Below are 23,887 nucleotides of genomic sequence, written 5' to 3'. Positions count from 1 at the left end.
GGCAATTAGCTCGCCAAGACTCATTAATCCTGAAGAGATGATTGAAATTAATATGATAATGATGATCAAAGATAATCCTACGTGGTTGAGGTCAGGTTTCTCATTTGTTCCGCGCCATTGCACTGCATGTTGAACAGCAACACGGTAACGAGAAGAAGCTTCAGGCTCACAATTTTTTATTTATATATTGTTGACAAATCTGCAAATGATTTTAATGGGAATCTGACAGTTGTCAGCAACATTTCCAGCACATATTGGCAACCTCAATCTGTCAACAGGGTATCAGAGCGTTTTTGCTGGGTGGGGACTAAATAGTCAGGTGTCATCGGGAGAACTGCTCTCTAGGTTGTAAAGCGTGTTTAGAATCCCACCACGTTTGATGGTATGGCCTTGTGTTTCTGTAGTTCTGTCCCTAATTATAGGGCCACTTACAATGTTCACCTTTAACTGTTATCTTAACAATATAATGCATGGTTGGAACAAGGAAACACTGTCATTGAACCCCCCATCTTTATTGTGTAACCCAGATTTCTTCAACAGCTGTACTGTCTGGAGACACAATTCTGATCCTTTTATGGAAAATCCGTCTCTTCACCTCAATATTTCAGCGGAAACATTCCGAATGAGGCACCAAACCCCTCCTTGATGGGACCATTCAGCGAGTAGTCACAGAGAAGTCACATAGCGAAAGCAGACTGGAATCCCTGAATCTAAGCTGGCAGCTAATGAATCTTTTTTTTTTTGTTTGGGAATACTTGAATCCAAACAGCTCCCGTGCTTATGCTGTGTGTGTGACCTGCCTGTAACCTAGCAACAAACTCCTAGTCTTGTTGTTTCGAGAAGCGCTTCCATATATGTATTGAGTGTTAGAATAGGCATATTTATATCCTGTTATCAGGGCTCAAGACCAAATTAATTAATTATTGCACATTACTCAAGATTAAATTTATTTATTTATTTTTTAATTTTTGGAAAGGATTATCAAGTAAAAACTCACATAAGAGTTGCAATTTTTGTTTTTCAGAGCCATTTTGTCTTCAAAAAGCTACCCTGCAGAGCTCCAGTCTGCAAGGCAGATGAGACAGAAAGTTGGTGTTTTTCTATTGGCCGTGTTGTTTATGCAATGTTCCAAATAACTCACTGTTGCTCTTCCCACCTTTATTCGAAGCTGATAGAAAGGAGGGTCAGTGTGTGCCCCTTGTGTTCTCCACATCCTGGAAACATCCACTTGACATAGCCTACAATCAGGGGTGGCGAGATCCGGTCCTCGAGTGCCGCAGTCCTGCAGGTTTTGGATATTCCCCTTCTTCAACACAGCTGATTCATGATCTGCTCATCAGTAAACTCTGCAGAACCCTGATAACGAGCCTGTTAATTGATATCAGCTGCACTTCGAATAGGGAAATCTATAAAACCTGCAGGACTCCGGCCCTCGAGGACTGCAGTTTGCCACCCCTGGACAACTTTATTATTATTATTAACCAAAAAAAATAAAAAAATTTAATAAAAAATGTGTTTGTATGTTTTTATTTTTATTCTTGTCAAGAACGAGGTGTGGTGGTGGACCCAAATGCAGGGAAGCAGGGCGAGGAGGTAAAGCATGAGGTCAAAAAGAAGTTTTAATAAACAAAAACGAGGAGGCAAAAATGAGCTACAAACTAAGAAACAAAAACAACAAAGTCCAAAAGGGTAAAATAAAACAAGACGTGGAACAAAACTAGCAGCATGACATGAGGAAAATGACAATGAATCCACGCAGACAGAGGGGAGACAAAAGATTACATACACACACTAATTGACACAACGAGACACACCTGGGCAAGACACAAGTGGCAGAGGGTGCTGATTGGTTGACACATTAGGAAGGGTAGGGAAACAGAGGTGGACATACTCGGGTTTGACGAGACTGTGGAAATCCACAAGGACAACATAACAAAACACATATCACAACAAGAACTCAAAGGACAAAATCAACCCAAACCCAACCGAAACCATGACAATTCTTACCTTGTGTGTGTACATTTATGCACACTGCAAAGCCCCTGCAGGCATGCAGTCTCCTTCACCCTAATGATTAGCGTCTACCTGCTGCGGCTGGGCCAGTGACAGCTGCTTGAGAGGAGGCAGTGGAGCGTGGGCGGCAGGGATGTGCACGGAGGTGAATCAGCTCACATAGTTCTCATACCGCCCTTTGACTGCAACTCACAACAATAGCACCCGCTGGACCTCACTTTGACCGAATAGAAGCGAAATGAGCCTCAGGAAAATTTAGTCTTCAGTGAGTCCATTTAGCTTTCAAGCTGTCTTTTGTCTACGGAACGCTTCCCGGCCCCTCCCCCCTCCTGTCTGGAGGTGACAGGCCAAGCGTGGCTGGATTCCCCGCATGTACTGTATTTTCAGTGTTCCCACAAGGATGAACTGCAAATGCACAGTGGAAAGTAGGCCAGTGGACTTACTGCTTTCTCCTCCTCCCCCTCCTTCATCCTCATCCACCTCCAGAAACCCGATTCACCAGGAGAGAATGATCCATCTGTCTGTTACACTGAGCTCCTGTGGGCCCAGGCAATACAAAAAAAAGCATGAAAGAAAAATGCCTTAAAATGATAAACACTGTTTTTGTAGTATAGACTTTTGTAGCATTTTTACAAAATTGTGTTTTGTTTCATATAACATGAATGCGCTATATAAATAAACTTGAGTTGAGTCTTGTTTTCTTGTTCTTTGATAATATCCTACAGATTATTGTGACTCATCGCTTGCATTTGTAGATCATACACATGGTGTTTAAATAAATAACTTCAACCTCAAAACAAAATCAAAATAAAATTTTGACATCTTAGTCGCTATTATTTTGAAGTTGTTGCAGCGTATCGCGGCGTGACGTTGACTTGACTCGTGTTTTCAGTCACTTTGGTTGCGACGCAGCGACACCAACAACACAACATTGTCCTGAAGCGAAGTTCAATTGCTAATTAAAGATACCAAAAAACCTACTTAATTACAACGACATTGTATTATACAGCGCCTGTTGCGAGCTTTCAGCACCGCCAACTCCAGTGTTAGCATTTCCGGCATTAACCGCTAGTTGCTAGCTAGCCTGCAGCAAGCAAGACGGCGAGAGCTGTCAGATTACTTTTCAAAGTCAGTTTAATAGACAACAATGACTCTGCAGCGTGCACACGTTGCTGCTGACAAGCTGATCACTTTTTTTTTTTTTAAGAAACCAGGCTCACTCAAATGTGCTTGTTAGGTTTACACACCAAAAAATATTGAACACACAGAAACAAGGATGAGAAGACAAGACTTTTGGTTTATACTCGCAGCGAGGAGAGCAGAGTTGTCAGTTACAAACTGGCAAAGATGCTCTGACAATTCTCTTGCTTCCTCTCTTTTTATTTGGGATTGTTCCCTATCAGGTAACAAAAAAATGGCGTTGCACTACTAAGGGGTGGGGAAAGTGCAATAGTGCAACACTACCTTTTCTTAGATTAACATACTGTCTGCTTGGATGTAAGTGTGTTGCAAGTAAGCATGTGATTATCCATTAGCAATGAAAGTTCTCGTTTTTGCCAGCAAATGACCAAATCACTATATTATACACTGTACAGAGAAAAAAAGATTTTTAAGTAAGATTTTTGGGGGGCGTTGTATACATGTGATTTTATAGTAGCATAAACTGAAAGTAAAGCAATTCAATAGTCAACCAAAACTTTGATCATGTCACTTGTCAATTTTTTTCTTCCATAGTAGGCTGCGGCGGCGCAGCGCCCTTGAACCCTGAAAATTGCTCCCAGTGTACTAAGTGTAAAAGTTATGACGATAAAGATTCTTCTGATTCTTACATATAGCCACAGATTGCGGCACTCTTGTATTGCAATGGCCGCAGACTGATTGCAGGCAGAGCACTCCACACAATCGTCTTGTCCTCCTTGTCCTTGTCTGCTCATGATGGCACAAGAGTGCTTCTGCTTCTCAAGATAGGCCATTCCAATCCATCACACAACGCCAGCGGGCCGCCATCAAGGCCTCCAATACTGAGGCACAGGTCATCAGCCATTGATTGTGTGTCACTCACTTATGAAATAATGTGAATAAGGCCTTTCGCTTGTCCTCATTTGTAGTTGATGGTGTCTAACAAAGACATGTCACAGGTCAGTGAGATCACTATAATCAGATTTATGCATTTTCTATAGCACTTGCTCCCATGAGAACAGTGGACAATGGATTAAATGCATTTTAATAATTTTAACACACTTAAAGTGGAAGTCAACCTTAAACACATCTTGACAATAATATGTTGTGACCTCACTAGTCTAAACAAGACATTCTGATTAATATTACATTTGTGGAATATGATTATGAAGCAAACTCCAGCCATTTTTATCCATCTCAGGGGACGGCCATTTTGCCACTCGCTTCTTGCTCAGGTCTTGGGTAACAACCAATCATAGTGCAGCTTCAGAAAGCAGGCGAGCTGTGATTGGTCATTGCCTGAACCCTGAGCAACATTGATGTCATCTTCAGTCGACAGCAAGTGGCAAAATGGCCACCCCCTGAGATGGATAAAAACGGCTGGATTTTGCTTCATAAATCATATTCCATTAACACAATATCAACCAAAATACCATATTCAGACTAGTGGGACTGTATAAAACATATTATTGTCCAAAAATATGGACATTGGGGTTGACTTCCCCTACAACGAAACTTTTAGAGTTCAAGTTTTGGATTTAAGCGCCCTGACTGGCCATGTAAATAATTGAAAATGACAAACTTACCAAAACCCAAATACGATAGTGTCCCCTCTGCTCGAGACATCGATGTAAAGTACAAAATTATAAAAAAAAATTAAAAAAAAGTGGTACAAAATGACTTCCCTGACATTTATCACTTGACAATATGCGGTTAAGAAAATGGATGGATGGATGTTAACTGGTTCATTGTCGCTTACGGAGCATTCATGCCTGCCAATTCCAACAAATCTGTCAATATATTCTTGGAGTTTGACAGTCTAGAGATCAAGCTCTTGCTGTGTTTTATCTCGGCTAAAGAGTTTGAGGTATTCCCCACCTTGTGTGCTTGTCAGCGTGAGCATGCCGGTACTTCTGTGTTGTAGCAGCACGAGGGTGAAATAAGCTTTGCTCATTTAGGTTGGTATCGGAGATGAAACTCCTCGCATTGTTTGCTCTGATTTCTTCTCACAATATTGGACAGGTGTCTCCAGAAAAGCGGGCATGATCTCATTACTGGCCACAGTGTGCACACACGCATGGGGGTCCCAGGCGGTTTCCTTTCAGCCCAGTGGATCTCACACCACGCAGCAACAGTAATGAGAAAAGGATAACTGTGTAGCACCGGCAGCTGCGCCCAGCACTGTCCGTCACCATTAAACGCACATATATAGCAACAGTATCATGTTGTTGCTAGGAAGTGGTGGTATCCAAGCAGGAGTTTGCCCAGAAAGTTTGATTCGAGTAATGAGACGCCAGTAGAATTTAATGTCGAGCTAACCCGGGTAAGAAGGCGGCAGCATTTCAGTAAGCAGACATAGTCCAAAATAAACTCGGGTGTGATTATGCACCACAGGACACTTTCAGTCACTGTTCATTCATTCATTCAACTGCTGTATCAGGGACAGCATTCCTTATCTTCTTACAGTTACCACTTATTTGTCAGATGATCTCAGTGGTGTAAGAAAACATTGTTTGGCACAAAATGTCATCCGTGACACAGCACAAGTATGACTCAAGGACAGATATTTTGGGAAAACACATCAGAGGAATGTTTCATTGTCAAATTGCCATGAAAACCCTTGGGAATGCGTGATTCAGCTAAAAAATTGAAGGACTGTGAAATAAATCTATCTATCTATCTATCACACCTAAGTCATATCCATAGATCCAGAAATAACCTTTTTATCCAGACACTTCATCCATCCATCAAGCTATCCCATTCATCCATGATCTACTATCATCCATCCACATAGTCCAATCTATTCATAGACCCACTCCATCCATCCATCCATCCACCTGTTGTTTTTTTCCTCTCTGGAGTTAAAGTTAAAGCTTTTAAAAGCTTTGACAGCACTTGTGATGAAATTTCGAATATTCCTGAACCATCACTTTTTGTCTTCTCAACCGGTTTATTTATTTTTATATTTCTCCCGCTTCAACCGGTTTATGGAATCGTATCCCAAAGGAGTCTGCATTGTTAATTAGCGCTAAGGATGAAGCTACTGAGCGCCTTGGGCCCTTGGTTAATAATGAAAACTTCATGCTGTCTCCTCCTGGCATACAGGCCATGTAAAACACAACACAGTACAAAGTGCAACAAATTAAAACCCCAATTTGTTATGTGGCTAAGACGCACAAAAGACGTCGACCATTAAGTAAAGGTAAACAAAGATGTGAGTGCAGTTTTTAAATAGCCTTCAACTTCCATTAGCATCGCCTAATGTTTGGGAAAGTGTGCACTGGTTGCTTCACCTGCATGGTTGGGTGACTTCATCTTTTTAAATCAACACTTTTGATGGACACTGTTAGAGGGCCACGTAGTTGCAGGTGTAATGTTGTATACTGTAAATGCACGGCACCTCAATCAATTTCTCTTAAATTGGGCAGTTATATGTTAGTATTATGCTTCTATTAAGGGTAGGTAAATATTAAATATTTTAAATTCAGACCAGAAAAGTCCTTTAGTCCTCTTGTTTGGTGAGGACCAAAAGCGGACTTTATTTTTTTTGCGTTTGTTGCGGTTCATATTCACACTGTGCTTTTTGCAAATGGACTATATTGCGGAATCACGTCGACCCGCGTGACAATCTGTGCTCCCCATTGGACAAAAATGACGAGGGCTGAACGTGCAACGGAACCCGGAAATAGAGGAAAACATGAAATTCTGACGTGGCTGCGATTGGTTAAAACAATGGTGTTGAATTTCGCATCGTCCAATCAACTCGAATTATTGTACAGAATGTCCCTCCTTTTACCGACCAAATTACTGTGGAGTGGTACCTCTGGCTATTAGCAGGTTATGGCTAAACAGAATACGCATAATTATGAATGAATTTAGCACAATATTAACTACCGGCCAATATTTCCTCCACGCGACGCTTGGCTACGGTGGCTTGTTAAGCCCCAAATGGCGCATAGGTCCTGCACTTGGAGCGGATCAGCCGTGGTTTGTATTCAGACTGCGAAGCGAACCGCAGCAAGCGCGTTTGGTAGCGGACCGAGACCACCTCAAAAAGTGGATCTTGGTCCGCTTGTTTGCTCCGCACCAGGATTCGTTTGCGTTTGACAAAAGGTCAGTGCGGGAAATGAACTCTGGTCGGTTTAAAGCGGACCAAAATTGCAGTTCTAAAAAGAACTATGTAGCACTCAATGGAAATATTGTATTACATTGTTTTTCAACATTTCAGTTTTCCATATTTTTTAGATGTGGCTAAAATGATATGAAAAATGTTCACTTTACAAATGAACATCACTTTAAAAATGAAAATTGAAAAGAGTTAGGGGGAATCAAACAACGTGTGAACTTACTGTAATTGGATTTTTTTCCCCCTCCACTCTATGATTCTAGGCTTTTTCTTGTGCCGGAAAAACCCCTTGGGAGAGGAAAGCTTCTGCACAATGTTCAGAAGGTTATGTGGGGGCCAGTGTAAAAAGGTCACATCATAAATAATCGAAGAACAACCACAAGATACTCAGAGCAGCTAATGATTTGCTTTTAGCGTGGCAATTTCCCCCTTCAAACGCTTTATATTTTAAAGGGAAAACTACATTTCTGAGGAGGAGGCATATAGGCCATATTGAATTAATCTCTCTCCCAGAGAACCTTTATCTATCTAATGGTCAATTCGCAGTACTAACGGATTATCAAGCCATTTAAATGAGCCATTATGGATATGGATGGATTGTGAGGCAGCCACAGGAGTGAGTCACACCAGCCGAAAAAGAAAAAGCCCGAAGCAAAGATGGAGAAAGTATGCAAATGAAATAGGGAGGGGGGGGAGTCGGGGGAGAGTCTTTTTTTTTTCCGCCCCTTCTCACGCAGATTCCATGAGCTTTATTTATGATTTAATCTTCTCGAGTATGAAGCCCTCAGGAAACGAATGCGCCTGTATTTTACACTTTTAGCAGAAATAATTATGTTACGCATTCAAGATAGTAGCGAGCGGAGAGAAGAACAAAGTGGCAAAGAATAATGTCGACTAGAGGAGAATAAAATATAGAAGTTAAACATCACTCAAGTTTCAACGTGACCTTGTAGCCCGATAGAGGCAAACAAAGGCAACGTGGATAGAGTAGCCAAAAATCATACTCTAGTATGAATAATGTTGTCTTACTCCATATTACTCCAGTAAAAGTACATTTATTTATTAATAATTGTATATATATATATATATGTGTGTGTGTGTGTGTGTGAAATGATCTTAATGGTGAAGTGGCATTTAACTGCTATGCTGTACGCTAATGGAATAAGTTGACAAACACAAGTGAAGTCAGCACCAATTTTAAATTCTTTTAAATTCAGGTTTCAAACTATTAAATTATTTTAAACAAATTTAAAATCAATTTTAGTAATTTCATAAAGCTACGTTTTATTTATTTCCTTTGCTTTTAAATATCTATGTTTTTAAATGTATGTTAATGCTATCAATCTCCATTATTTTAGTAATTTTAATAAGGCATTTTTGTTCACTTTGTTTTGCCTTTGACTGTCTTCAGTTGTTCCAAATGGATGGATGGATGGATGGATGGATGTTTACAGACATAAAACAGCACAATAGGCTCCGCGGGTGCAAATAATTAGGGATGTTCGAGTCACCAACATTACGTATAATTTGATTATATGAACTCCGACAGGTGGCTTAGAGCCCATATTTCTCAGCAATGCTAACATTTTTTTTTCCATTACTCAAAAACAATATATATCCTGACAACTTACATCTTTATCTTCAGTGTCATGCGGGTTGCTTTTTCTCCTAGCTCTATTTAAATGTGCACCACCCTTTCATCAGCGAGCAACAGAGAATTCTAGAGAGTCTGATTGGGTTGCAGGAACTGCAATTTGCATTCGTACACTTTGGTTGACATGCAAGAGCAGTGGTGTCCAAACTACGGCCCGGGGGCCATTTGCGGCCCGCCGTCCATTTTTTAGCGGCCCGCGACGTATGCTAAAAATGGCATTTGACTCAGTTCAAATAAAATAAAAACAAAAAATGTTTGGAGATGGTCAAAGTAATAAGGGAGGGTGTCAAATACACACAGGTGCTATTAACTCTTTGGCCGCCATAAACGTTATATGACGTTTAGTATAATCCTAGGGTATGCCGCCAAAAACGTTATTTGACGTTAACTATGTTTTTTAATGGAAACGAGTGGAGGAAAGCCTTGGGCAGCTGTGCTCCAAATATCAAGCCGATCGGGTTACTATAATGGGTATTCCTGGCCACTAGATGGCTGTGATGAGTCTTTTGGACAAGATCGGGTAGGAGACAACAGTAGAAGAAGAGAGGCTGAGCTAGAGTGTTGAGGGGGAGAGAATGGCTAACTTGGCTAAGAGGGTCAAAAAGGCTACACATGGCAATCAGCTCACGCTTGATCCTTATTTTCAAAGTTCAAAAGCATCGACCAGTGCTCAAGTGCACAGTGATGACGGGGTTAAGTCATAGTTGAAGCGGTGACGCGGCCGTTTCGACCACGTCCTAAGGCCCCACCGGCTAGCGATGCTAATAACGTCCTAAGGCCCCACCGGCTAGCGATGCTAACACCGGAGAAAAGTGGTGCACAATGGAGCACTCTTGCACAGATGACGTTTCATCGGAAGATGACGACTACTATGGTTCCGATGCAAGACAGTCTTGGACTGTCTTTCGTCCTCCAAAGAACGTGAAGGTAAGCGCTAACATGCTAAGAGATTGCTAGTAAGATTACTTTCCCAACTTCGATCTGCTAGCAGCGTGTGTAAATGTGCTGATATACACTAGAACATCTATTACAAACGTGAATGTATATTTTATAGATCGTGCTCACAGCAACGTCCGACCGCTGGTTCTACGACAAAGAAAGGTTAAAAAAAAAAAAAAAAAAAAAAAAAAAAAAAAGTTTTCAATACACCGCAACAATAAAAGGAAAGTCTTTCGATAGTATTGTAATTGTATATGTTTCTTTCAGCTCCCCCTCATAGGGCCCAAAGTGACCCTTCTCACAGTGAGCAGAACAAAGGTAAAAAGAAAAGATTCTCCACAGCACTAATAAAATATTTGATGGTAAACGTCTTCTATAATTTACAGAATGTGCATCAACCAATACATCCAAGAAAAAAAGGTAAACATATGCACACGCACGCATTGCATCACAGTGCTCTAAAATAATATGATATTGAAATGTATATTTGCAGATCCCAAAGATTCTGGCTGGCTTGAAGTTGATGAATTCGGCTGGCAGCCAACCATCTTCCCCTTTGCTGCAAAACCAGGACCAAGGGATGCTGCAGTAGAGCTGAATTCCCACCTGCCAGCTGACATCCTGGAGCTCTTCATCACGGATGAACTTCTCCAGCACATCGTTCATCATACCAACCTCTACGCAAATCAGTCCATGCAGAAGCACACCGACAAAAACTGTGGTGCAAATCCTGCTGCATCCCCCTTGCACGCAAGGGATTGCTCCACAATATACCACACAAAAAGAAAAATTGTGTAGTTGAAACATCCACACAATTGTAAATAGTAACACGTACACACACACCACACATGCGCAGTTGCGCACGTGTAAATAGTTTGCAAAGAGTTTTCCAAATTGTTTGTTTGGATTGCTACTGTTGAATGTAAATAAACTTATTTTGCAATCAAAAACACTTTTTTATTGTTGGGGTAGTGTTTTATAGAAGTTTAGGTGTTTGTAGAATCACTCATGCAAAAAAAAAAAGTGCCAAATTCACTAGAGTGCATGAAATAACATCGTTTCACAAAAAGCTTGATTTCTCCGTATTTTGGAAGAAAATAGAGGATTTGGGTGAAACGAAGCTGTTTTCTATTGTTGATTACTGAAAATATGAATAAGGTAGAAACAAACTGAAAGATGAGACTTCAATCTTTCATTTGGTAGTATCCGCGTTTCCATAGTCCTAACTCAACATTTTCTGTGGAGCTTGAAAGATCGGTAAAATTCTGTAAATCAGCTGGCACTATGGGGTTACCTTTTCCGAAAATGGCTGGCAGTCAAAGAGTTAAAGGTTATTTTAGTTGGCGAAACCTAACGAAGAAATTAAAATTCAAAAAACAATTTTGTTAAGGAAATAAAATAAAAACGAAGATGCTTTTAAAAAAAGAAAACTAAAACTACATTTTATGTTTACAAAACTAACTAAAATAAAACTAACTATAATTATAGCACAAATGTCCTTTGTTTTAGTCTTTGGAAATTCATTTAATACATGAGCCTTTGGGGATGATTTTAAATGTGATTTTTATTAGATTTATTTTGATGTCAACCGGAATAATGACGCCGCGCCCATCGTGTTTTTTAAATATTGTGTACAAGTAATACTCATTAAAAAAAACAAAAAACTAAAACTAAAACTGAAACTAACCTAAAACTCATTAAAACTAATTAAAACTAACTAAATTTAAAAAAACAAAACTCAAAACAAAATAAAAACTCAAATGAAAAATTCCAAAACTATAATAACCCTACTGACTGCCATATTACAAATAAATTGGTTTATATACTGTAGCATTTTTCTAAATATGCAAAAGCACAAATAAATTATTTGTACAATTTGTAGGACTAAACACAATTTCGCTTCATAACATTATGTGGCCCTTGCGTCCTTATGATTTTCTGGATGTGGCCCTCAAATGAAAAAGTTTGGACACCCTTGCGAGCATTACATTTTCTAGTATATTTTAACTTTATAAATGGAAAAGATGTTTTGCCTTCAAGCCATTTTTCCCCCCATTCGATTGTCCCGTTACACAGCTACTGTGGTTCAACCACGAATTGAAGGCAATTCTGCAATAATGCAGCTGTGATACAAGAGGTGCCACCCACACAATGACAAATGTTACAGAGCACTTCATCAGCTCATGCCTCTGCTCACTGCGGGTCACCGCTTCACCTCCTTCAGCAGCAGCACAACTATCTTATAAATATTGATGTCCATTAATAGTAAAGAGTTGGATGCATAATGCTCTGCCTGCTCTTATTTTCCAAGGAGATGCCCTCCAAGTGCCGCTTCGTCTCCGTCGCCATGACGACAGAATTGAACAATGGACCCGGAAAGGACCTGCCCCCTCCTCCCCCCCCCAAAATATACATAAACACAGCTTAGGCAAAAGTGGCTTGACTGGAAAAATATGAGTGGTGTGCATTAGTTTGTTTTAAACTAGGTGCCATTTAACTGTGTAGTTGACAGACAGTAGTGTCTTCAAGGCTCTGCATGTTTCGGCAGAAAAAAAATGCTTGAAGATGCATTAAAGTTGTGGAATGCTGGAATAGTTACCTGTATAGTCATACTGTCGCCACCACAAATTTTGAATGGGCTCTTTGCACAAATCCACTACTTCATGAACTCAACACCAGTCCTTCATTTCCTGTCTTTCATGAGTGGACAAGCTGATTAATCCAGGTGTGCCTGATCTCAGTAACGACAACAACATTGGCCAGACACACCTGGATTAATCAGTTTGTCCACTCATGAAAGACAGGAAACAAAAACGTAGTATTCAGTATTTTGTTTGTTTCCCCAAACTAACGAAATACTGTACTCATCTCACAATATACATCAACAATCATGACCAAAGATGTACTTTATAAAATGAACCTACAGCCGTTTTTTTTTCTGTAGGTGCAAAAAGCAGGCTTGAAGATGATTGACACTCAATATTCTTCAGCAAAAACTACGCTGAGCTTGAAATACTTCCTGTTTTCATTCTTCTTCTTTCAAATTGACACCGGTCAAACAACACAGTGTGCTGCCATTTTAATGGTCAAAAGTATAATTGCACCCAAAATAAATGTGATGAGGAAAACAACAGTGATGGATGGCTCTGTACAATAAATATTCTTCATGAGAAAACCACTAGAAAACGATGACAATCCAAAGAATGCACACACACAAACACAAAGTCCTACATGTTTTAACTTTAACAAGCAGCCACACACATTTGATCCCCCTGCTGTCAAAAACACAAAACAAAATAGTTTCTGGGACACAAAAAAAATAATCTGTCAAAGCTTTGACATGATGACACTGCCTCTGGGAGCGCTTGTGCTTACGTGGGAGAGGACAGATGGAGAACAAAGGTATGGGAAGTAAATGAAACACATAACAGAACTCAATAAGGGTTGAGGAGGAGAACTTGTCTCCTCTCCATATTTGAATATTGAATTGAAAAACATTTAACATAAACATTTACATATCAAGCTTGGCATGTAGCCTACCCCCACTGGTCGAGATCCCAGACAATCAGTCAAACTTAACAGAGAGATCTGCCGCATTCCCGTTATCGCGTCTGTCCTTGCTGACCTTGGCTACAATTTGATTCTGCATTTATTTATACTCTGAGAGGTCCAACCACCCCCACACTTTCCAATCCGCTGTGACAGCCCCACGCCCCCAAACACACAAGCACAGAGCCTGCGGTCCCCTTGATATCCCCGAAAATAACATAAACCCCATAGAAAAGCGGGTGGGGCCGAGCAAGAGGCTTTTGGAGGCCTGAATGAAGGCAAATGGTGGGGGGTGTCATTTATCCGCACCTCGGGACAACATGACAGTGAAATCCGGACATCCATACACATGCCACTTACTGTTATTAACACTGGTCATCAAGAGTGACCCAGAAAAACTGAGTGCACGGAAGACACCCAAAACAACACTCCAAATCCCACCACTCACTTAAGTCACACACCTTGTTTGGAATTTATGAAGCCTCGATATGCCATTCCGACGTCAGACTAATGTGACCGACGTCTATACTGCCTGTTGCGGTGGCCTGACCGTCGGCACGTCACGCAAGACAATAAATATAATGGAAATACACACCGCAACTAGCAGACACCGACGCATACTATAAAGTACCTTCGAGATCCCATTGAAATTCTCACACACTTAGACAAGTCTCACTGTACTAAAGTCACTGCATTTCCCAAAATAAAGCAAAAATAAGCTGTGGTGCTTGTTGACATAATTCCCCCATGGAGCTTTTGATTGTTGACTGCATGTTGATTGTTTTGAGGGGTTGGTTTGGAGTGACGTTCCACAAACTTAAATGTAATGCGATAATCTGCCTGTGTCCAAATTCACAAGGCTGGGTCCTCCGAAAGGCGAATTTGTCGGTTGCATGATGTCACTCCCGGCGCGACTGATAGCACGCGCGGACGTACACTTCAATGAAGAATAATTACCCAGTTTTGCACAGGGCTTTGTATTAAAGAGCAATTTGTCCCCAAAGCAGATGTGTCACCAGGAAACAGGTGAGTCGGAGCAAATGTCATAATCCCACGTCTCATATGGGCTTTCAATAGTTTCAAATTGTCGCCAATACATCTCTGTAAACCTCATCTACCCTTCGGCTGTTAATGTGCTTAAATAACAGCGATTCACCCACTAACTTTCTTTGTGTATGGTGTTTCTAGTCCGCCATGTATTCTGCCACACAGCCATCCGTGCATGCGCTAAAAAATGTCAACAAAGGATCCTCCTATAACTTTTACTCGAAGAACAGCGAGTGACTCCTGGAGTTTAGAGTCTGTGTTAAGTGCTTTAACAGAGAAAGGGGACCGGAGTGAAAGTGGTCACCTTGTTCCAGACATGCACTCTCTCTCACCCAAGGGCAAGCAGCTGCATTTGACTCACTTTCAAGCATGTGTTCCCATGTCTGTAGAGCTTTTTCCACCCTCCGTAGTTTCATTAGGCCTATCTAAAGGCTTTACGCATCTGGGGTGTCAGAGATTCAGCTCATCACAAACCCTAAAAGCTTTTTTTTTCCCCCAGTCATGGCTGCTCTTATTGTTTCATATCCAACCCCACCCTTTTCCTTGTCCTCTGAGCCACCCTCCGCCACTCACGCTCAGCTTCATCTCTTAATGCCTCTATCTCTTCCACGGCCAGACTGTGACGGCGGAGCGCAGACGACAGGCGAGCTCTAATCTAAGCCAGATGAGGCAGAAACAACACAGGCCTCCTGCACTGCTTGCTCTCGCCAGGAGTCCCATCGTCGTGTGTGGATGTGTATATGCGTGCGTGTGATTACAGCTTTCCCTTCTGAGATGAACCACAACATCTGAACATGTGCATTTGCAAAACAGATGTCAGGTGTCAATCATTGTCGTAACTGCTGAAGCCTACCGTCTCCGTGACATAGGGAACACCCGCACAAGTGCCATGCTCAAGCACTTCACACTTCCCAAGAGGTGCATGTGTCCTGTAATCAATGCGATCAATTGGAACCGTCATTCCAGAATCCAGCCAGTCAGGAAAATTGCAGTAACGCAGTGTTGAATCACAGTGATTTGAAAGTGCAATAACGCAATCCCTGGTGATCGAGTGGCTAGAATTCTGTCCATTCACTCTTGTAACCTGAGTTTGATTCCTTGTCAAGGGATATGACTTTTGTGAATGACAGTAATTCAGGTCATAAAGTCATGGGGGACTGGACTTGGGCCTTAGGTGTTTGCCTTTTGTATACACCGCATACTGCTCAACAAGACTTTTTCAATCCCCCCCAGTCCAATTTCTATTTCTGCGATTGGCTGGCAAGCAGTCCAGGGTGAAGAGAAGTTGCCAGCAGCCTCTCAAATATAGAAATATAAACACCATCTTGAAATCTGGTCAGAAGATTGAAGAATGTCATCCATCCATCCATTTTCTTGACCGCTTATTCCTCACAAGGGGGTTGCTGGAGCCTATCTCAGCTAGCTCTGGGCAGTAGGCAGGGTACACCCTGGACTGCTTTCCAGCCAATCGCAGGATTGAAGAATGTCCCTTCATGAAAATGTATCTTGATGTATCTTTTACCATCAGTCTTTCCATCCTTCATTCCTCTCTTTGTATTTTCTGCTGATTCTACAACTACAGCAGCCAGGGCAAGCAGCTCCTTCCTTGACAAATGCTCCATGTTGTACGTCAATAAAAGAATACAGTACAGTGACACTTCAGCTTCTTAACAAGAATGCTGGGGGTTGTTGTGGAGTAGGGGGTTGCTTAAGCACCCAGGGAGCTTGCTCAATGACACCACAAACATGGGTCCAGGATGCTCTTGAACTGGGGTCCATCTGGTGGCAGGGAACAAGTCTCAGATCTTGGCCAACACTGTGTGAATCTCTCTGGTCCAACTTCCATATGGTTTAGGCATCCAGGGTCAAAGCATACAAAGGGTTCTCAAATGAGTTGTATACTTTTTGGCAAAGTCAGAGGGGGGTGGAGTTACAGCAAAGATGACAGTGAAACAGCACCACCAGGACCACGTGGTCTAGTGGTCAGTATTTAGTGTTTTCACTTCTGTGGCATGGGGTCTATACCCAGTCAGGAAATTTGAGCTTTGTAGGTGATAGTTGCTCAGTTCATGTATCTATGGGGATTCTGGTTGGGGCAAGGTGCCATCCTCTGATGACACACACGTCACGTGTTTGAAACTCTTCAGTCCAGCTTTCTTATGGTTTAGTTATCCAGTGACAAATGATGCAAAGAGTTCCCAAATGACTTCTTTTGGTACCTTTCTAGTGGGAGGAGTATCAATGGATACAACAAAACAATGGCACTTAAATGCACTTGCAAGTCCCTAGTGGTCTAGTGGTTGGGATTTGGTACTCTCACCACTGCGGACCAGGTTTGCTGCCCAATCAAGGAATTACTTTTCTAGAATGTTGCTTAGCTTGCAAGATGAGGGGGATTCTTCTTGGGGAAAGGTGACATTCTACTATATAAAGCTCAAGTGGTTTGGTGGAATGTTGCAAAAATACGTTCCAACCTGCAGATGCGAAATGTCCACTACACAAAGTATGTCGTGCATGTACTATGCATTTCAGAAGGAATTGAAGTCCTCACAGGGAAATCAGTTCAATGATCAATACAAGGCAACCTCAAAGAATGTTTACAATTTGCTCTGTGAAACTGAGGAAAATTCAATCAATTATTTTTGGAATCTGATTGGCTGGCAATCAGTGAGTTCACAAAAAGGCTGGTTGCCTTTGATCCTGGTTGGACTTGGAATTAGCTCTACTGAAGCTACAGTATGTTGGTCAATCTCCAAATTGTACAACAGTCGGGTAATTTGAATTTAGATATCAGACCAAGTGTCCTTCAAGTTTGACGAGAGGATTGGTTCTCAGTCTGGATTTAGGCCTTTTTTTGGAGAAATAATTCCATTAATCTATCAGCATTTTAAGAGTGTTTGTGCTCATCAGGCTCACAGGTGAGATGGAGCCGATCTCAGCTGAATTTGGACACCCACTTCTTCAGAACACTCTGGGGATATTTATCTTCCTCCCACTCCAGTCAACAAAAGGTGTTAATAGTTAATTCCAATGACTTTCAACAAAACTAGATGCAGTGACTGAGATTTGACCTTTTTTGTTAAGGAATCACAACATAATTATCTTGGAGCCAGATTGAACTAATTGCCGTTTATATCTGCCAAATCAACATAAGACAGTGCAGCCGGCATTCAATCACCACATCTTAACAGACAAAGGTGACGAAATCCGCCAATCCATATCTAAATCTCACTAATTAACATTTTAGAGCTGTTTCATCTGCTGGCTCCACTTCATCGTTTCACTTTTTGAGAGTGGCGTTGATATTTTCCCCCAAAAAATGTGCAGCGACGAACATGGACATTTGCACACGTCTCATTGTAAAGTGTTGGTAACAAACCTACAAATTGTATTAATTATGTATGAGCATGTGTCACTCTGTGTCGAGGGGAGCCAATAAGTTAGTCTTTCACAAGCTGCTAATCAAATCTCCACTGTGTTACTTCCAACCTCCACATGCTTCCTCCTCCATTATCCCTCGTTAGCCCTTTCATCCTCCCACCTTCTGCTCAAAATAGGCGCAGGTTGAGCAGGGATCGCAATGATTCACGATACTTCATGATTAAAAGTCCAAAGAAGTCAAGAGTCACTGAGCTTTTAGCATTGAGGAGTGAAGGAATTAATGTCCCGCCAAAGCCCAGGTGCACTGGGAGACTTTTAACAAGGCCGAGATGGATACACACATCCCTCAAGTCAATAAAAGTCAGTGTTCCTCTGTTCCACTCACTCATGTCTGTCTGCTCTGACCTCATAAAAAAACTTAACGGGTCTCCCGTGGACCCTCAGTTCACTCGTGACTCCATTTTGCGAGCACTGGGATTTGAGGGCTTCACGCTGTCAAGAAGCAAACATCCTGAGCAATGGAGATTCCAATTTGTCCATAGGTGTGAAAGGTTGTCAATATGCCAGAACCCCAACATGGCCAGGGATGTGAGGGCCCTTTTTCGAAGGCCATGCTTGTAAATCAAATGGGGCGGGGGTTGCTGATCTATGCCTGCTTGTTTGTGCTGGCAGTAAAACATGGATGTTGTGACCAGGACGCACAAGCAGCACCACAGGAAGCTAGCCTTTGTTTGACCTCTGGTGACCTTTGTAGCTCTGTCACGACGCTACGCCACTGAGAAAGCGTGTGGCCTGATGGAGGCTGTTAGCCCAGCTGAGCGTGGCAACTTTTTTATTTATTTTTTCTTCTTCTTCTGGAGTTGTCACAGTTACTTTGAAAAAGTCATCTGATTTCATTGCTGCTGTTTACATCTTTTAAAAAGGAACTGTTACATTATTTGATTTGAAAAGTAAGTGAAGTTATAGTATTAGCTACTTCATGAGTCATTATCAGTAGCTCCATGAGAAACATTAACCAGGATACATACATGTTATCAGATACAACTTAAAGGTAGACACAATTGTAGGTGGGAAGAGTAGTTTAAAATAATGTGACTCAGATACAAGTAAAAAGTAGTCCTCTTAATTTTTTTTTTTTAAAAAGTACTAAGTTGAGTAAATTGTTGAGGGAATTCTTTTTTTTCACCAGGCAGAAATGACAGAACCATTCTTTTTTTTTTTTTTTGCCAGTTATCAGGAAATTTAGTCACACTGAAAACGTTTCTTCTATGAGAGACCACAAAGAGTTCTATTGTGGTCATGTGACTGCCTGGCTCCATTTTGTTGTTCAACTGGAGTTCAACAGTGACATCGCCTAAATCTGAAATCTTTCTGACAACCAAAAACATAGCGATCACGTAAGCAATAATAACAAAATAAATAAAAGTAGAGATCTGAAGCTGTCTTATTGTAATGGCGTAAAAGTATCATATCTTTTCCACAGAAATACTGAATTTAAAAGTAAAAAAATAAATAAATACAAAATAAAAACAATAAAAAAAATAAAATAAAATAAAGGATGTTGCATTTACCTACACTGACATGTACAATTTATCCCTAAAATACTTCTGGAGAAAATGTAGCTTGTTAGCACCCACCTCCATACACAATAATACAAAATGAGCCCTACTAACTAAATAAACCATAGTACTTGCTTAGCTAACATACTTGGCACCGTACTTGACATAGCATGCTAGCTATAAGATAACTATGTCACTTTCAATATCATAACTTATCACGTTCAAACTGCTCCATTCTTTTTTCCCAATCGCTTTACATTGATATCATTCAAGCTACGGACAAGCTATGAAAATGTTTTTTTTCCGGGCAAAATTCACCTTCCGAAAAAAAAAAAAAGATTAAACATCTTTTGTACACATTAAATTTTCATTGTGTTCATCCATTTTCATTGGCTTGCTAAACCACTGAAAGACTGAGAGAGTTATGAGTCTGCCGATTGCTTGAATTTTAAACTAACTCTTTGGTTGAAAATAACAGCATGTTAGATTACTCAATACCGGGGGGAGAAAAGTGGTCATACCACTCTCATTGTTCTTCAAATGCTCTCTTTCTCACACTTCGCTTATTTGTTAACATGTACGGTACACGCTATTTTCTTCTGTCTGTGTGTTGTTTTTTTTACTCTACATCTTTGTAAAGTAAAACAGGTCATCATTTCTTCTAAATTTCCTCCCAGTCTGGTATATACCTATCACACATAGTTGAACCAGCCTGGATTAAGACTTTCCTTCTTGGGTCAACAGAGCAGAAAGCCTCAGATGTTTTTGCCATGAACTCATCCTTAAGCTTATTGAACTAAAACATCTGGGCTCCCTCTACTCCACACTGAGCCTGGGGATGGTTCTTCAGGAATTTGCCACGCGGATTTGGACACACACATAATGGAGCCATCTGGTGAGTGACAGCACCTGAGTGGCTGACGCTTATTCTATAAAGCGAAAGGACCTCCATCAGCGTAAATTGTACTGCGGTTGAGATCTTGATTTATTTCTTGGGATTTTTAAGGCTGAAGTGTGCACCCACTAGTCTAAATAATTCTGAATATTATTGCATTTGTGGAAAAAGAATTAAGCAGATGAATCCATCCATAGCCATCCAATTCAGGGTCCTTATACGACCCTCTGCTGTCGATTGAAATTAACGTCAAACTCCTTTGGCTCGAACTGTGAAAGTCACAGATCACCTGTTTTTTTTAGGGGGGTTGGTCTTGTGACGTTCACAAAGTGAGCCCAAGTCCACTCTCATGTCAGTTTTGTGCAAACGGTGTCTAATGGTATGATACGTTTAGATCAGGGGTATCCAAACTTTTTCATTTGAGGGCCACATACAGAAAATCAGAAGGACGCTAGGGCCACATAATGTTGTGAAGAGAAATTGTGTTTAGTCCTAAAAATTGTACAAATAATTTATTTGTGCTTTTGCATGTTTAAAAAAATGCCGCAGTATATAAACTAATTTATTTTTTAATATGGCTTTAGGGTTATTATAGTTTGGGAATTTTTTATTTTAGTTAGTTTTTATTAGGGCCCGAGCAGCGACCGCTGCGAGGTCCCTCTTGTTTTTGTAAGAATTATTTCGTTTTGAGTTTTGTTTTTAATAGGAATAGTTTTAATTAGTTTTCCGGGTAGTTCTGTTAGTTTTTATTATATTAGTTTTAGTTCTTTAATAAATGCTTAGTTTTAGTTTAGTTTGTTAGTTTCGGTATTAGTTTTATTTTATTATGATATATTTTTTATATGTGTATTACTTGTGCGCAATATTTTAAAAAACACCATACTTTCAAACGTCATTATTCCGGTTTATATCAAAATAAATCTACTAAAAATCACGTTTGAAATCATCCCCAAAGGCTCATGCATCAAATTAATTACCAAAAACTAAAATGAAGGACATGTTTGCTATAATTATAGTTATTTTTAGTTAGTTTTGTAAACATCAAATGTAGTTTCAGTTAGTTGTCGTTTTTTTAAAAGCATTTTCGTTTTTATTTTATTTTGGTAATGAAATTGTTTTTTGAATTTTAGTTTTAGTTATTTCATTAGTTTTAGTTAACTAAAATTACCTTTAAGGGCACCTGTGTTTTTCAACACCCTCCCTTCTTACTTTGACCATCTCAAAAACCTTTTTGTTTTTGTTAATTTATTTTAATTGAGTCAAATGCCATTTTTAGCATATGTCGCTGGCCACTGAAAATGGAGGGCGGGCCGCAAATGGCCCCCGGGCCGTAGTTTGGACACCCCTGGTTTAGATTATATTCCCGGTGGCCACGGCAAGTGTATTCTAGGTCACCGTGGACAAAATAGGATTGACGGCGGTGTTGGTAAGGAACCAATTTGGCTGCAGCAAAATGCAGTACAACTGTAATTTTGTTTTTTTGTTTTTAAACTGTTTTGGCACGTTTCTCCTGACAAGCTAAGGTGTAGGCTATATGCTAGAAGTTTCACCAATTTTCTTTCCCCCTCATGGGTGGGGGTCTCCCAGTTCTGATGCTAAAAAATCAGTACGTATGATTTATTGGATGAAAAAAGGTCAGATTCCTGGATCGGAAAACCCCCAGCGACTTATGTGAGAAAGAGGCAGACAAAGACGAAAAGAGCAGACAGGCCCAGCGGGGGGCACGCTGTTCTCCGTATTAGGCTGTCAATGCATCTCATTAACATGGCTCCTCTAATCAGCATGTGAGAATATTCCACGGAAGGCCATCCGCTCTGCTCTCGCCTCCTTCCGCTCTTTTTGATTACGCTCTTGCATAAATGAGCACTACGTTCGTTTCACCAAACGATTTGTTCTTCCCCCTCTCGCTATGTTTTTGCCATCAGCCTGCACGGTGACTTGTGAACCACAACAGGACGCCATGCTGAAAGATGTCCACTCTGCCCTCATTAAAAGAGCAGACTCGTTGAGGTGTTTTAAAAAAAAAAAAAAAAAAAAGATGCAGTCTCTGTGGAAGAGCTTTAGTAGGTTCCATGTTTTTATAGCAATAGAACACAATATTCTGTGGGCCTTGCAAAATCAGTCAAAATCCAGTAAAACAGAAAGGGATTGCTTCAGTGAAAATGGCTGGGAGTGAATGAGTAAACTGCATGTAAATGTAGTCATAGTGGTAGATGGAGGTCCGCAAGAGCAGCCATCAACACTGAGACCGTGACACACCGTTTGGAGGAATCACCAACAAAATCGACCAGATGTTTGTCATTGGAGACTGTCGAGACCTGATTTGATTGTCAGTCTTAGGGTTGTGCAAATGAATTAAGCAAGCCAAATAATAAATATGTTAGCATGAGCGGTTGTAGAGTCCAGTCAACAATTTAATTATTCGACTCCACAATTATGTATAGAGCACAACATTGACTAGTCGCTAGTAATGTGTTTTTGAACAAAATTGATCCGTCACATGAATTATTTGAAATTGTCTAATTCTGAATGCACAGCTTTACTAAGTGGGCAGAAGAGAAAAAAACAAAATAAAAATGACGTTATCGGGAACTTGTCAACATCAAATCAACTCCAATGACTAACGATCCCGTAGTCAGTATGTGTGTGTTGTCAAATTTTTTTGGTGCAGGCTTTTCCTGTGCAGGAACAAAGACATGTCAACCACCCACGTCAGTCTCCCACGTCTCTTGACAAAAGCCCCCTCAGGAAGCAGTCGTTCATTAAACAGGAAGGCCCGGTCGCATCCATGTGTAGGTGTTCCTCCTTCTTTTATTTGTCTATCCTGGATGAGAGCAGCTGCTATCCAACTGAAACAAACAGCGGTGATTTTCCACAGACATGAAGACAGTCAGATTTGATTGTCCTCAGCGAGGGTGCTGCAGCATGGGATGAGAGTGACTGACGAGTCGGGCCCGCCCGGCACCACACATGCTCATTCTTTAATCATGATCAAGCACTGCCAACACTGGAAAATGTAAATTCCAAAGGCTGCTCAGCGTCAGATGGGAGCGGCTCAGCGTCTCCCGTCTCTCGACCATCTGACAGAGTGAATAACGGCAGCTACTTGTAAAGCTCCAAACTAAACAGCCTCAAACGTACCACAGACCTCGTGTCCTTCTGCTTCAAACATAAGAGCCCCAGACTGATTTACCATCTCGTCACAAATCCTCCCTCGTGGCTCCAGACAGACTTCCTAAAGTTCTCTGCTACGTTCCTGGCACTGAAGGCGCAAAGATAAAAAAAGCTGATGGAGAGCAGGAGAACCGAGTGGAGGTACGGAAGACATTCTGGCAAAAGTGGCTGTTAATGTTAACGTTTAACTGCCGTCCGACTGCCGAGAGCAACCTCGTCTACCTGAGTCGTGCCGTGATTGCACCTCTTGCCAATTTGAAGTGGCTGCCGCATTTGCAGTCCAAATGCGGCCCTGACCCAACGAGAGCTGGAACACTCAAATCAGCCCAGCTCCCAGTGGGCCAGGGAACACTAGATCCTATTAGATACTG

General features: G+C 41.0%; 1 long non-coding RNA gene across 1 annotated transcript; it reads left to right on the top strand.

Annotated features, from left to right (window-relative positions):
* Window positions 1-9,526: 9,526 nt before the first annotated feature.
* LOC144016788 (uncharacterized) lies at window positions 9,527-10,742 on the top strand. The gene is made up of 5 exons (XR_013283007.1): window positions 9,527-9,899; window positions 10,027-10,073; window positions 10,179-10,229; window positions 10,298-10,331; window positions 10,405-10,742. It is a non-coding gene; the product is annotated as an uncharacterized LOC144016788 (long non-coding RNA).
* Window positions 10,743-23,887: the final 13,145 nt, after the last annotated feature.

This window comes from Festucalex cinctus, chromosome 3 (genome assembly GCF_051991245.1).
Source record: "Festucalex cinctus isolate MCC-2025b chromosome 3, RoL_Fcin_1.0, whole genome shotgun sequence".
Taxonomy (NCBI): domain Eukaryota; kingdom Metazoa; phylum Chordata; class Actinopteri; order Syngnathiformes; family Syngnathidae; genus Festucalex; species Festucalex cinctus.
The sequence above is the reverse complement of the archived record's forward strand: the minus strand, read 5'-3'. Positions and strand labels throughout refer to the sequence as shown.